The sequence below is a fragment of the Pteropus vampyrus genome, unplaced genomic scaffold (genome assembly GCF_000151845.1).
Source record: "Pteropus vampyrus isolate Shadow unplaced genomic scaffold, Pvam_2.0 Scaffold3, whole genome shotgun sequence".
NCBI classification, from domain to species: domain Eukaryota; kingdom Metazoa; phylum Chordata; class Mammalia; order Chiroptera; family Pteropodidae; genus Pteropus; species Pteropus vampyrus.
The window spans coordinates 4,540,297-4,553,956 of NW_011888784.1; the positions used below are offsets into that span (position 1 = coordinate 4,540,297).

The following is a 13,660-nucleotide window of genomic DNA, read 5'->3' on the forward strand; positions in this document are numbered from 1 at the left end:
GAGTAAAAAAGTGAACGATGGTCATGGAGATGGGACCATGGTGGCCCAGGGTGGCATGGACAGTGAAGACCTAAGAGTAGTAATTGCCCAGGGAGGAAAAGGGTGAATCTGGGCAGCAAAGATGGAGAGGGGCTCCAGGGAGCAGTCGTCGGTGACTGGGGTTCATATGGCGTTTGGTTTGGGGCTGAGTTTGAGGGTTGGGGTGGTGAAGGCACCCTTCACCTGGGAAGCCATAGGATTTAGTTTTATTGTGGGTGGGTAGGTGAGGGAGGAGTTATTTTAAAAGAACAAATGTGCTTTGGTGGGGAGTATGGGTAATTGAGGGGTAGAATGTGTGCCTTAAAAAGACCTCACACAGACTGGCAGAAGGGTAGGTTGCCCTATCAAGGTCTTTTTTTTTTTTTCCCTGATGAAAACCACGGAGTGAAGCTATTTTTTAATATTAAAAAAAATACGCCCCCATGGCCATGCTATCCCAACCTCCCTCCATCTCGAGAAAGCATCTGACATTTCCTGCACATTTTAAATTTCTAACCAAATAATGAAATAATCATATTGGCTGCTCAGTCACAGGATTCATTTTCTCTCATTCCTGGGCTTCAAAATTCATCTCATATTTTAATCTGTTTTGAGCTCTTTTCAATTGCCTTGGAGATGGAGCCAAAGGTCCCCTGAACTCCTGTTGCCTGGAGTTGTTTGGTTTGGTTCCTGTGGGGTATTTTCTTTAATAACGAGGTCCATCTTACAGCAGCAGCGGCAGGAGTTCCGGGGGTGGGGGAGTGGGTGAGTTGGGGGGGGGGAGGGTGGGTTGGGGTGAGCCTCATACTTTGTGGCTCCCTGACAGTAAATCAAAGTCCAAATTCTGACTCTGGGGATCCTCACGTTCTGTCTTCCTCTTGAATGGTAAAGTCCTTTCTCGATTGTGTTAATACTTCAAAGCCCAGCCTCCAGTAGAAATTCTCTCCTGACTGCTCTAGGCATCAAGAAAACACAAAAAAACACTACATCAATAACAACTAGTGTTTTAGAGCCTAAATATTTTTCAGGCACATTCTGAACACTTTGCATAGGTTAATTCCTTCAACCTCACACTCCCCTCTAGTATTAGTATTAGCGTCCCCATTATTTTGACGAGGAGGTTGAGGTAAAGAGAGATGAAATAATTCGTCCAAGAGCTGGAATACACCTACAGTTAGTTTCAACCAGTTTAACTCTTGATTTTTCCATTTTGTGAGTGCATGTCACTGCTTCCAAACTGGGCAGTAGGCCCTCTGGGTGGACACTGCAGCCTTCTAGGTACTGTGCTGGGTGACACAGCAGTGTCATCATCAATACCTGTGGGTTGTGGAGCTCCTTGTCAGATGAGAGGCCAGAGGGGGGCGCTGGTCTAGAGCAAGAGATAGAAAGTTTTCTCTACTTTTCTTAGAGCCATAAGGCTGGTTTGAGGGTAGGGGTGGAGTTGAACTTAGAACTTACCCGTGCTGCTTGCTTTAGGTAGAGAGTGTCAAGGCGACACGGTGATGCAAGTGACGAGGCTTCTTCTGTCGGGTGTGAAACTGTGAGTGTAAGATTGCTGGGGGGAACCAGGTATGAATCGAGGAGCACCCTGTGACCACGGGCGGAGGTGAGCTCACTGGAAAGGGTTCCAACTTTTGAAAATGAGAGAAGCTCATATGTGGGAAGGCCTGGGCGATGGAGCAGAACCGGAGTCAGCATTCTGTCCAGCGGTTCCTCTCTGTGGTGGGATTCGTGTCCTCCAGTTGGGCTGTCTTTGTTCCATAAAGATGACCTTGGGGCAGGTGTTTCACATCTTTGAGCCTCAGTTACCTCATCTGTATAAAGGAGAGAAATACGCAAACCCACCTTGGCTGTGACAGAGCATTGGGAAGGTGAAATGGGAAGGCGCCCGCTGGGGGCAGATGCTCCATGGCCGGGGTACTGGAATTGCATGATGAGAAGCAATTCCCCCTCTGGTTTTCTCCCGACGTACTGGGGATGGGCTTGTGTGTTTGACCACACTTACTAAATCTGTCTGCAGCTTCTGTCCTCTCTCTCTCTTTCTGCTTGTGCCATGAGCCCTCTGCGGGGTATATTCTCTTCCACATCAGGATCCTGAGACCTCCCTGTGTATAGTCTCTCTGGATGCCTCTGATGCCCCCACCCGCAGAGGTTCTGATCCTATGGTCCTGGGTGCAGCCTGGGCTTGTTATTTCTTTAAAGGCTTCTCACAGGATTCCAATGTGCCCCTGGGCTGAGACCAACTCTCCACAGCACAGCACGGGGCATGAATAGAGAGAAGGGAAGAGAGAGATCCATCAGCATCTCAAGGGCAGCATATGGACCTAGAAAAAAAATTAAAAGCGTGTTTAGCAGATGCTATGCTATGATTTAGGCCTGATACTGGGTGTATTTTGCAAAGTTAAATGACACTAAAGGAGTACTTTGGATTTTTATGTTTAGCAGAAGACTGTGCGTTAGCACGAGTGTGCTCTGGGATCTGAGAGTTGAGACTGAGAGGCAGCAGCAGCAGCAGCAGCAGCAGACGTGGAGCCTGGAAGCCTGGATACCAAGGCTAGCTCCGTCACTCACTTGCTCCGTGAGTCTGGGGAAACAACTTACCCTCTCTGAACTCAGCTTCCATCTGTCACATGGGAATATTAGCACCTGTCTCACAGAAGTGAACTAAAACACTTTGAGAAACCAAGACTTCTATACAAATGAAAATATTGCATAAAAACTGTGCATTCCGTATTCTGTCAACTGTGACTCTCTGGACACCATTCCTTAGGAGTCGTGCCTCACACAGGGAGACCAGATGTCCCAAATTCCTGGGCTTTTGCCCAGGTTCATCCCACCATGTGCATTCCAGACCTCATCCACTCCTGGCACCACTGACCGGCCTTCTTCCTCCAACCCCATCTTCAAATTCCATTGCCTGCCACTGGCTCCTTCCCCTCAGGACAGACACATGCTCCTCTCTCCCACAGTAAAAATAAAACACATCTGTGACCCTTGGGCCCCCTCTATCTTCCACCCTTCTCCCTTCGCCTTACAGTCAGGATTCCGGGACATATAACTCAGGCGGAGACCTCCTTTTTCCTCACCCTCTTCCACCTCTGCCCTCACAGAGGCCACCAGTGATCCATGGCCTCTAGCTGCTCTCTCCTTTTCTCCCTGGGTCTCTGCAGTATGTGCCCTGTGGACCACTTCCTTTATGACACACTATCCTTCCTTGGACTCTTTTACATCCTCTCTTCCCTTCTCACCCTCACCGCCACCTTTGGCTGATCACGTGATCACCTAGGGCCCCCCCCCCCCCCCCCCCGCTTCTTAAATATTGCTCAAATCTGTAGATTCTCCTCAGTGTCCAGCACCACTACCTTGGTTTGGTCCTTCATCTCTCACCCGGGCTATTGGTCCAGCCTCTTAAGGTGTCCTGACCTCCCTCCCCTGGCTCCCTCTGCCCTTCAGGGTCAAATTCAATACAAAGCCCTTTGTGCTCTGACTCCTGCCGCAGTAAGGTTCATCTCTTCCAACTCTTCCTCTCACATTTGCATTCATTCTTCAAATCTGCTCATCAGCTCTCTGTCCGCTGGCCCTGGCAGGGCTGGCCTTCCTGTACCCCTTCTTGTGAGATGGGACCACAAGATGAGTTCTGGCCAGTACGTTGTGAATGGCATGCTGGGTTTTACTTCCAATTGGAGCATTTAATCACCAGTGTGAGAATCTCCAGGGCTGGCAGGACAGTTGGTGGCACTGGAGATAGTGGCTACTGCACAGGCCTGAAACCCTGAATTACACCATCAAGCACAGTCCACAATGCTTGGTTGTTATTACTGCAGCCTAATCTAGCCTATCCCGACTGGCATAGAAATTAGTTTAATGCCTAGAAGAATTGTGCTGCCTAACAAAAATGTCAACTATGTGTCATTTGTATAAGGCAAACGTGAAAACGAAAAGGTCGGAGTATCAGTAGATATGTACCATGAGCACGAAATATACTTTTGTTGCCTTAGGCCACTGAGATTTCTGAGTTATTTTTTACTAATAATCGACCTAATTGATATGGGAGGTGGGGAGGACCTGATCAGGGTTGGGTGGGACAAAATTTGAATGTCAATGAGACCTTTCTGGAGCTCCTGTGAGCATCTTGGCAGGTACCCTCTGCACCATTGGAGAAGGCCAGTCCCGTGCCCCTCACTGCCTGGGGCACCCTGTGAGGATTCCCTGGACCCTGTCGCCTAGAGACTGAGCGAGCTTGTTTCCTCCTTGGAGATTTTCTTTGTCTCTGTTTCATTGTCACCTGTTCTATGTGCAACATCAGGGCTCTTGAGAGACAGAGGTGAAAAAGTGTGTCTCATTTCCCAGTTGTGTTTCTCCAGGGGATGGTCTGAGCATAATTAACAAGAAGGTAAAGTTTATCCTTCTGACACTCCCCACCCTCCACCCAGCCTCTACCTCCCATCGCTCTGGCCTTCTCCCTGTTTGGGACAGATCTTGTTGTGTGTTTCAGTGACAGTCTGGCGATCGGGTAGGTTAATCTCAGCATATGTGCTAATGAAAAGTACAGTTGCTGGAGGGTAGGAAGTGGATGTCGTTCATTCCTCAAACAGTTATTGAGTCTCCCCTGTGCCCAGCACTGAGCACAGTACCACGGTAGGGGGACTCATGACTAATGCCTGGTTCTGCCTCTAGACCTTTGCAGTTCAATGGGGGAGGTACAGGGTTGAGCAGGCGGAGTGTTTAGAAGTGTTTTATAGGATGATGTGTGTTAGGAACTGTGCATGGGATCTAGGCCGTGAGTGCTCTGGGGTCTGAGAGGGTAGAGAGATTGCTCCGTGGTCTGGGATGGTCAGGGAAAGCCAAGTCATTGTCCATGGCTCCCTCAGTTTCCCCAGCTATCAGATAAAGGAGAGTGGGCTCATTGAGTGCTTTTTGACTGCCTGATGATAAGAATGACCTGGAAGACTTATTCAACATCAGGACTCCCATGTCCCTCCTAGAGATACCGATTCTGTGAGACTGGAGTGGGGCTGGGCACCTGGCTCTTTATTTCTTGTCTGGCCTCCCTTTCCCACCCCAGTTCCTCCCCTAGGAGCTGGGACGTAGGAGCTTCGGCCTGGGCAGGCTGTGCAAGGTGTGGGATACTTGGAAGAGGGCCTGCGAGATGCCCAACTCTGCATTGGAAAAGCACCTACTCCGGCTGGGGCAGGTCGCTTGGAAGGGAGACAGGGGCATTGTTAACTGCCAGTCGGTTGCCAAATAATTTACCCACCTAGTTAGCAGGACCAGGGGAAGGCCGTTGAACAAGAGTGCCTTTTAGAGGAGAGTTGAAGGCATTGTGGCTGCTCAGTGATTTGTGTTCAGCCTTGACATGATAATGCTTCAGGCTGCTGGGGAGGCTTTCTGAGTGAGTTCACTTTGTGATTCTTTAGAACAAACATGGGAATTGGGTCCCCACGAGAGACCCATGAAATGGGCAGCCTCAGTTGGGCCAGCTCCTTGCCTAGTTGGAAAACCCTGCTAATCAATTCAGCAAACTCAGCGAGGTGCATCAAGGATGCTGTACCTTGGGTGTTCTCAAACTTCCTCTGCTTGCTAAAAAGGGTGCTGGGTCCACCTCTACTGTCTGATCAAGAGGTCTGGGGTCGGGGCACCAAGAATTTGGATTTCTAACAGATGGCCAGGTGCTGCGTGGCTGCTGGTCCCAGGACCACACTTTAAAAGCCAATGCCAAATTCTTAGCCCTGTAGCCAGGGGGTGGGGCAGTTTTTACAGAATCAGGACCAGTCACTACCCACAGGGCACTTCTACTCTAATTGGAACTTACTCCCACCCAGATCAAGAAAACAAGAGACAGTGAGTGTCAAAGTCCTGACATCAGCTGAAGATGAGAAGCACCGAGATCGTTGGGGACAGGAAGTGTGCAGTGTGTGTGTGTGGGGGGTGCTCCCAAAGCAGAGGCGCCATGGGGGTGGGCAGACTTGGATTACCATGCCGTACACTGCATGCCCATGGCTTAGGACGGGAGTGGTGCCCCCGGAATTGTGCAGCACAGTGACTTCGGTGAATGACAGGGCCCTTGGGGCTGGGCCTGTATGCAGGGGCACAGATGGGAAAGCCCGGAGTAGGCCTGGGGCACAGTGCAGAAGCAAGCCAGTGCCCCGCGGAGTTCCTAGTAGGGGCAGAAGGAGAGAAGGCTTTATAGGAGCCAGCCCATGGAAGGCCTGAAACACTCGGGTGAGGAGTTCAGACTTTATTCCGTAGTGAACTGGGAACAAATCAACAGCAGTTTGGCTCCCCAAAGCAGACATCTGGAAATCGACTCTTTCAAGTTTTGAAAAACAGATTTTCCGCAGTAGCTCATGGCCTGTCCGTGTGACATGATTTCAAGGCTGCATGAGATTTCTCTGTTGTTCCCTCTCCCCTCTTGAAATTTTACTGTTAGTGATTATATTCTTTTGTTCTAAATATTCCTGTCTCCAAGAGGCTTGTGTTATGAGCCGGAAATGCTCAAGAAGAAAAGTCACTAACGTTAGTTAGCATGCTATGCTAGGCCACCTTAGAGGAGGTTTACAGGTCAGTCTCCTTCTCCAAGGACCAACGGGCAGGGGACCTAGGCCAGGTAAACTTTGATAAACCTGGAGGCAGAGTGGGAAAGACTAGGTGTGGCAGACCGTGGTTTCCCATCAGAGAAGAAGCAGGAGACAGAGTGGGTGTAGGGAAAACCTTTGAGACCTTTTCAATAAGATTGTTCTTGGGGTGGTGTGAGGCTGGAGCGGGGCTAGATGCCAATGGCAAAGAGGGCATCAGTGTGCTTGGCGGGCTCACAATAGCTCAGCCCAAGTTCTTCGGTACTCCCTCCCCTATCTCCCTTACTTCCTGTGGAACACTGAGGGGAGTGAACTGCTACATTTCAGACATATTAGCCTTCCCCTCTCTTGCTTAACTGGCTAGACGGGCTGAAATTGGTGCTAGATTTGCAGTCAGGAAGCAGGAAATAGCCACGTCTCTCAAGTCATGTTCCCAAGTCCATCTGATACATATGCTGAGAAAACTGAGTAGGAAGAAAAACTCTATTCTAATTTTATTTGAGGATGATGTGTTGACAAGGAGAGTTCAGATGAGTCCATTTGCCAGGTGATTAATCACCTCTTTATTTTCCTGTTTCAAAGTAAGTTTTTCCATGTCAGATGGTCTGCAAGTGGGAACAGTATATATAGTGCACATTAAGTTCTGACAAGAAACTGTTGTGACTAAAGTCATTAACTGTGTTCATGTTGAGATTGGTTATGTCGGCCTAAAATGCCTGTTTATGTGGGCCTTGTAGAAAGATGGAGTTTTGCCCCCAGGTGTGAATTTCACAGGTGTATTCCTGGGCAATCCCACCCTCAGCGATGCTTTTGTGGAATGATGGTGTCTCAGAAAATGGAATCTGCCCCCATTTGAGCATCTTTTGTTCCACATAATTCATTGAAGGAAAATTTGGAAGGCCTAGGAGGTGACTTGGAGCAGAGATAAATCCTCTTTTGGGGAGGAAAAAAATAAGAGGCCCGGCACTGTGTGTCTGTCTCATCTCTCCCACCCATACTGCGATGGAAAATGCAGGATGGCCTTTGAGCCCGAGCACTTCCAGGCCATGTGATGGCTGTGGGCATGTCATGCAACTATTCTGCTCCTCATCTATCCGAATGTTGATCTGATGTTATCCTGAAATAACTTAGAAAACATGCCCGGAGTGACAGGAACCTAATAGTGCCTCTCAGTGCAGGCCAGCTCTGCCCTGCTCTCCCTTTGAGAAATGCCCAGAGTGAATTTTCCTGAAAACACCTAGATTAGGGTCATTAAGTGGTTTTAACATCAAAGATACATAGAAGTAGAGGAAATTGGGTGACAGGGACTCTTTCACAGTCCCACAGAGGGTCCGAGGCTGAGCCCAGCCTGCAGCTGGATAGCATTTATTGCCCACCTTCTCCCGCCAACCCCTCCCCAACAGCACTGGTTACAAAAAGCCTGGGGAAGCTCATTCATCAGTCAACAAATTGGAGAAGTGACAAGATCGAAGAAGGAGGATGGTTTTAGGCACAGCCGTGGTTTTAGGCAATGCCGGACACATCTTGGTGTGGTAAACAGGACACTCTATTTGGAGTTGGAAAACCGGGACACTGCTATCAGCTCAGCGCCTTGGTATTTGTAGGATTCTGGCCTTGAGCTACCTGCACCTCAGTTCTTACATCTGTAAATTTGGTGCGACTGTCCTTACCTATCTCCCGGCATTGCTTTGAGGATCAGGAGGTACTGGATAGGAAGCTCTGAGCAGACTGGAAAACATGGCAAAAGCAAAGGATTGTTATTATAACTGTTTCTGTTTCCATATTGTTTTTAGGCTTCCAAAGAACTTTCCCATCTTTTCTTACTTAATATACAGCAGTTGATATGACTGTCATGTACAGATGTCTAAGGCTGATGGCTTGCCTGCGACTCTCCCGAGAACAAGGGGTGAGGTAAGCCTGGGCCCAGGCCTCCCAACACAGCGAGCATAGCTTTTCAGCTCACCTCTGATCTTGACATCACTTTACTCACCTGCTTGTACATCACTTCTGCCTTTAACTTTCGTCACTTCTGCTCCTCTCTAAAGTTCAGCTCTTACTTTGACACCCTCCAAGGCACATTTTCATCTCCTGGCACCTGGTACCCCGGAGCTGCCCATGGGTTGCCCACTGCAGTGCCTGCCCCTGACCCTTGGCTGCATCCTGGGTCTAGATCTAACATTCCTACTCCTGTGCCCCACCCCTAGCTGGCTGAGGGGCTAAAGAGGACCATTGAATGACAGTGTGACTTCTCTTGAAGATAGAGACTTCTTGGAGACAATGCTTCCACTAAAATGAGTGGCTCAAACAGTAGGTCTTTGGGGCTAGGGCAGCATTTTAGGACAAGGAGCCCTGTTGGAACCCCTTGGATGTCCCCAGGGTCTGTCACAGTGATTGGTGCCCAGTAGGGCTGCAAAGGCTTGGATAGGTTGCTGAGTGACACTGTTAGGGCAGGTATCTATTCTGACTGCTACTGGGACTCAGTTTCATCCACTCTCAGGCATTTATTCAGGCATGGTGCCACATACTGCCCTCAGAGTGCTCACAGTCCAATGGGTACCAAGTCAGGTGGACAGACAGGGTTATAGTTCAGGGTCAAAGATACTCTAGGAATATGCTGTAGAGACACCCACTGAATCTGTGCCTGTGGCTTTCTAGAAGAGGGGACCCTTAAACTGAACCTAGAGGGACAAGCAGAGGTCAAACAGAGTGAGAAAGGGAGCTGGGCAGGGGGCATAGCCCTCTAGTCCCTGCCCTTCTGGCCTGCCAAAGCCTCTCAGGCTCACTTGTTGGGGCTTAGCACTCTGCTTTCCCCTCCCGGCCTCCTCCATGCTCTGCCAGAGAGAAGTCTTCCAGTGGCTAGAATTCTGGGTCCTGCGCCCAGCCTGAGCTTGCCTGATGCTGAAGGGGGGCCAGGCCAGTCTGGTGGGGGCAATAGGCTCTTTTTGGGCTCCCCAGGCCTGGCAACTGCTGCTGGGAAATCTTAATCAATCACTCCAATCAAAGGTTTCGTGTCTTCCGGAATAAGTGATTTAACTTATCTTTTAGATCGCAATTGACTTCAGCACATAAAAGGCTCATTCAGTTTGAAGCAACATCTCCACCAGGAATGGATTAAGAGCAAGAAAATGGTTCTTTCTTAATGCAGGCGCAGCTGGGACTTTGGAAACCCAAAATCACTTGTAATCTCCTCTTGGAGCATATCAATGCTGAGAGGCCCTGTTTTAGACGGCAGTAATATGCTCTCCCTGCTGGGGAAACCTGTTGGCTCCCAACCCGGCGGGATGTCTGTGCCGTAGGAGCAACTTGGCTGGTAAAGTTGCACAAAGCCGCTGCTCTTTTAAATCGTTTGAACTTGGGCGCCTCCTTTGAGGGCCGCTGGATTCTGGCTACATCCTCCCCTCCAGTCCCTGCCCCCATCACCAGCAAGAGTATAGGGATTGTGAGCAGTGGTGACCCCCGAGGGCTTCCTGATTCAGTTCCTGGAATGAGTACTGTGGAGGACGTGGAGGAGACAGGAGTGACAGCTTCCCAGCCAAAACGAGCTTACATGTCACTCACTCCTGTCCAAGGCCTGAGGAAGGAGTGTATGTGAAACTGGTTCAGCGCTGTGTACGGCAATTCAACAGCGGCTGAGAAATTTTAATGTAGAAGTACTTTGACCCAGGAGTTCCACGTCTATGAATTTATCCTACAGATCCAGGTACATATAGGAAAGACATATGTACAAAGTTGTCCATTGCAGTGCTGTTTACAAGAGCAAAAGATTAAGAAACAACATAAATGTCCATCAGCCAGAGACTGGATTAACCAGGTATAGTGCAGCCATACAGTGAAATAGTATACAGTCACAAAAAAGATCAAGGATGCTTTTATAATACTGACCTGGGATGATCTCAAAGGTACTGTGATAAAAGCAAGATACATAACAGTATTATGGTATGGTACCACTTGTGTAAAAAAGGGTAAAAATAATACATATTGCTGTTTATTTATATAGGCATAAGGTCTTGTGGGATAGAAACACAAGGACACATTAATGTGCAGGGGCTGAGCAGTGGGTACAGGGACAGGTGACAGGGATGGGAGGGAAATTCTTCATTCTATAACCTGTTGTGCCATTTGAATTTTGAACAATATGAATGTATTTCCTATTAGTGTAGCAGAAAATGCCCCCCGCCACCGCCCAAGATGTCCACGCCTTAATCCTCAGAACATGTAAATACATTGCTTTATATGGTACAAGGGGCTTTGCAGACATGATTAAGATTATAGACCTTGAGATGGGGAGAGGATCCTGGATTAGCCGGGTGGACCAATCGAATCACTTGAATCCTCAAAAGCAGAGAACCCTTCCTAGCTGTGGTCAGAGAGGGAGACATGACCATGGAAGAATAGTTAAAGAGATGCTGTGTTGTTGGCTTTGAAGATGGAGGAAGGGACCCACGAGCCAAGGAATGCAGGCAGCCTCAAAGCTTGAAAAGGCAAAGGAACAGGTTCTCCCTTACAGTCTCCAGGAAGGAGCACAGCCCAGCCGACACCTGTGTTGGACTTCTGACCTATAGAACTGTAATTTGATAAACTTGTGTTGTTTAAGCCACTAAGTCTGTGGTGATTTGTTATAGTGGTCATAGAAAACTAACATATAAAACAATAAATAAAGAAAACAATTTTTGAAAGAAGCTCACAGTCTAGTTAGGGTGGGACTCACAGCACATATACAGAGGAAACAGACCCTAGCTTTCCACTGCAGTGCGGTGGTGTGCAGACTAAGTGCTGTGGAACCCGGCTCACTGCTTGAAGGACTTTTGGGGTGCCCAGTATGGCCAGGTACTGTGCTATGTGGAGAGGCCACAAAATTAGAAAAACATGGTCCCTGTCCTAGGGGGGCTTTGTGGCAAGTTTTGCAGTGTCTCTCTCTGGTCTTTAAAACTGGGCCCCAGGTTGTGTGCACTGTGTCCTCTCCACCCATTTCCTGTTGGACATGCAATTTCTAGGTCCTTTGCCATCTTGGGCCCTGATGGATTGGACTTTCTCATTCCACTGCTTGCAGCCAGTCAGCCTCGACTACCTCCAGGGCTAGAAAACCCACAACCTCTTGAGAAGCTTGGTTCTGCTCCTAAGGCACTTAGTGTGTCACCCTTCATTTAGGCATCACTCAAGGATGGGTTGACTCTGCGCTTCTGCTTTAGGAGGGCGTGTGTCCCACATCCCCTCATGAAGCCACATGCTCTCTCATGTAGGGGTCTGTTGTATTGTTTTGTTGTCCACCCATCATCTTGACAGAACCTACACATAATAGAGACTCACTGAAAACCTGTTGAACGGAAGCGTGTACGCAGCTCCTGCCGTTTGCGTGGCCAGTGCCAGGTAGGCATTACAAAGGATGCAAGAAATAAAAAAAGATGGAGACTTGGTCTCTGAGCCTAGTGATAAAGAGAGAATCTATCGTTGTTCTCCTCCGCCATTTCCTTTCTCCATGGCCATTTTATATAGAAAATTAAGAGAAAAAATGATTTCCTCCTTTAGTCCTCCCTCCCCTATCATGTATTGTCAGAATGCTGTGACTTTTTGATTAGAAGGAGCCATCAAACTGCTCATAGGTGCTTCTCAAGTCCTGCCAGCCATCTATCAGCCAGCACCACACCCGGAGCTTCATTGGAAGCCCCCCAGCCCCAGCTGCTTCCTTCTGTCTCCCTTCTCCTCCCTACCCCCAGCTTCCAGTGTCTCCTGATCCATCTCTCAGGGCTTCCTCTCCCATTCAAATATACTGTGTGTGTTTGAGCAGAGGTGGCAGCATGCACAACCAGGTGACGCATGTGCATGCTGTTAACTCTTGGAAACTGGCCCTACCAGAGGGAATTATCCTGCTGGTACCATGACTTGGAGCAAGTGTTTTCATGCAGAGAGACGCAGGGTCCACTAGAACAAAGCAGCCAGGAGCCACTGTTCTTGCCCCACCCCTGTGAGGATCCTTAGGTCTGCAGGGAAATGTGTGGCCAAGGGAGCAGGCATATTTAGAAATCAGGTAGCTGAGGATTTGAATCCAGACTCCTCCTTTATGATGTTGGGTGCTTACCCTTCCTAAGACTCAGTTTACTCATCTGTATATGCAGGAGCTGGACTCGGACCTGGGATGATACCAAGGATGTGTAGAGTCGGGGTTGAATGCTAAACCTGAGCTTGCTTTCTGGTCTAGCCCCTGTGATAATGTCAGCTCCCATAGTGTATAAACCCCTCTGGGAAAACCAGACAGCAAAGCAGAAATGGGTGCCAGTTCAGGGCTGCAGTGGCTGTGATAACTGGTTTCACTTATCCCTGGGAAAAGCCTGGCTCTTGGCGATTGTTATTATTTTGCAAGGTTCATGCTATTTTACAGTCTTGGCTCATTTCTTTGCTGCTAGACTCAGCAGGGATGCAGGTTTGCAGAGACCCCTTCCTGACAGCCCCCGGGTGAAATCTTGGGTCCAGTTCATTTGTCAGGCAGGACCAGTAAACCCGCCATCACACTCACATGCCCTCGCAGCCTCCTCAACTGCCTTCTCTGCCCAGTTATCCATCACTCACCTTCTCTCCTCAGCAGCCTCCCACACCCGCCTCCCAGGCCTCCTCTGCCCCATTTCTTGCCCTTTTTCTTGCTGACCTCAGCATTTTGCAAACCATCTCCCACCTGGGTCTCAAAGTGGCTTTACTCTTTCATCCCCGGGAGCTCCCCCTTCCTATAGTTGGCAGCCTGGCCTTTCCATAAAGGCCACCTTTCAGAGCTGACCTCCCCTAGCCTGAAAACTCAGAAATTCTCTTTTCCTCTGCTGGCGTCCTGCAGAGAATTAGTGAGGTGGTGGGGTCCATCAGGCACAGAACAGGAAGTTCACGGGTTCTAGGGCGATGTGGAGGGTTGGTGATAAAGCAGAGTTGACCAGGTCAGGTAGGAAAAAAGGCTGCTGGACACTTGCCATGCAAAGGGTGCAGTAAGAGCTTGTTGGTGGGAGCTGGCTCCACCTGGGATGGAGGGGCAAAGGCGGAGGGGTTGAGGCTTCACACTGCCTTTCGGGGAGAGGAAAGCAGGGGAC

General features: G+C 49.1%; 1 protein-coding gene across 1 annotated transcript in view; it reads left to right on the forward strand.

Annotated features, from left to right (window-relative positions):
- The first annotated feature begins 2,503 nt into the window (after positions 1–2,503).
- The window catches only part of ZBTB7C (zinc finger and BTB domain containing 7C), a 275,712-nt gene continuing 264,555 nt past the window's right edge, over positions 2,504–13,660 (forward strand). Inside the window, exon 1 of the mRNA XM_023530901.1 lies at positions 2,504–2,596. The gene's annotated coding sequence lies outside the window, so the exon portion shown is untranslated. The remainder of the gene's footprint in view (positions 2,597–13,660) is intronic.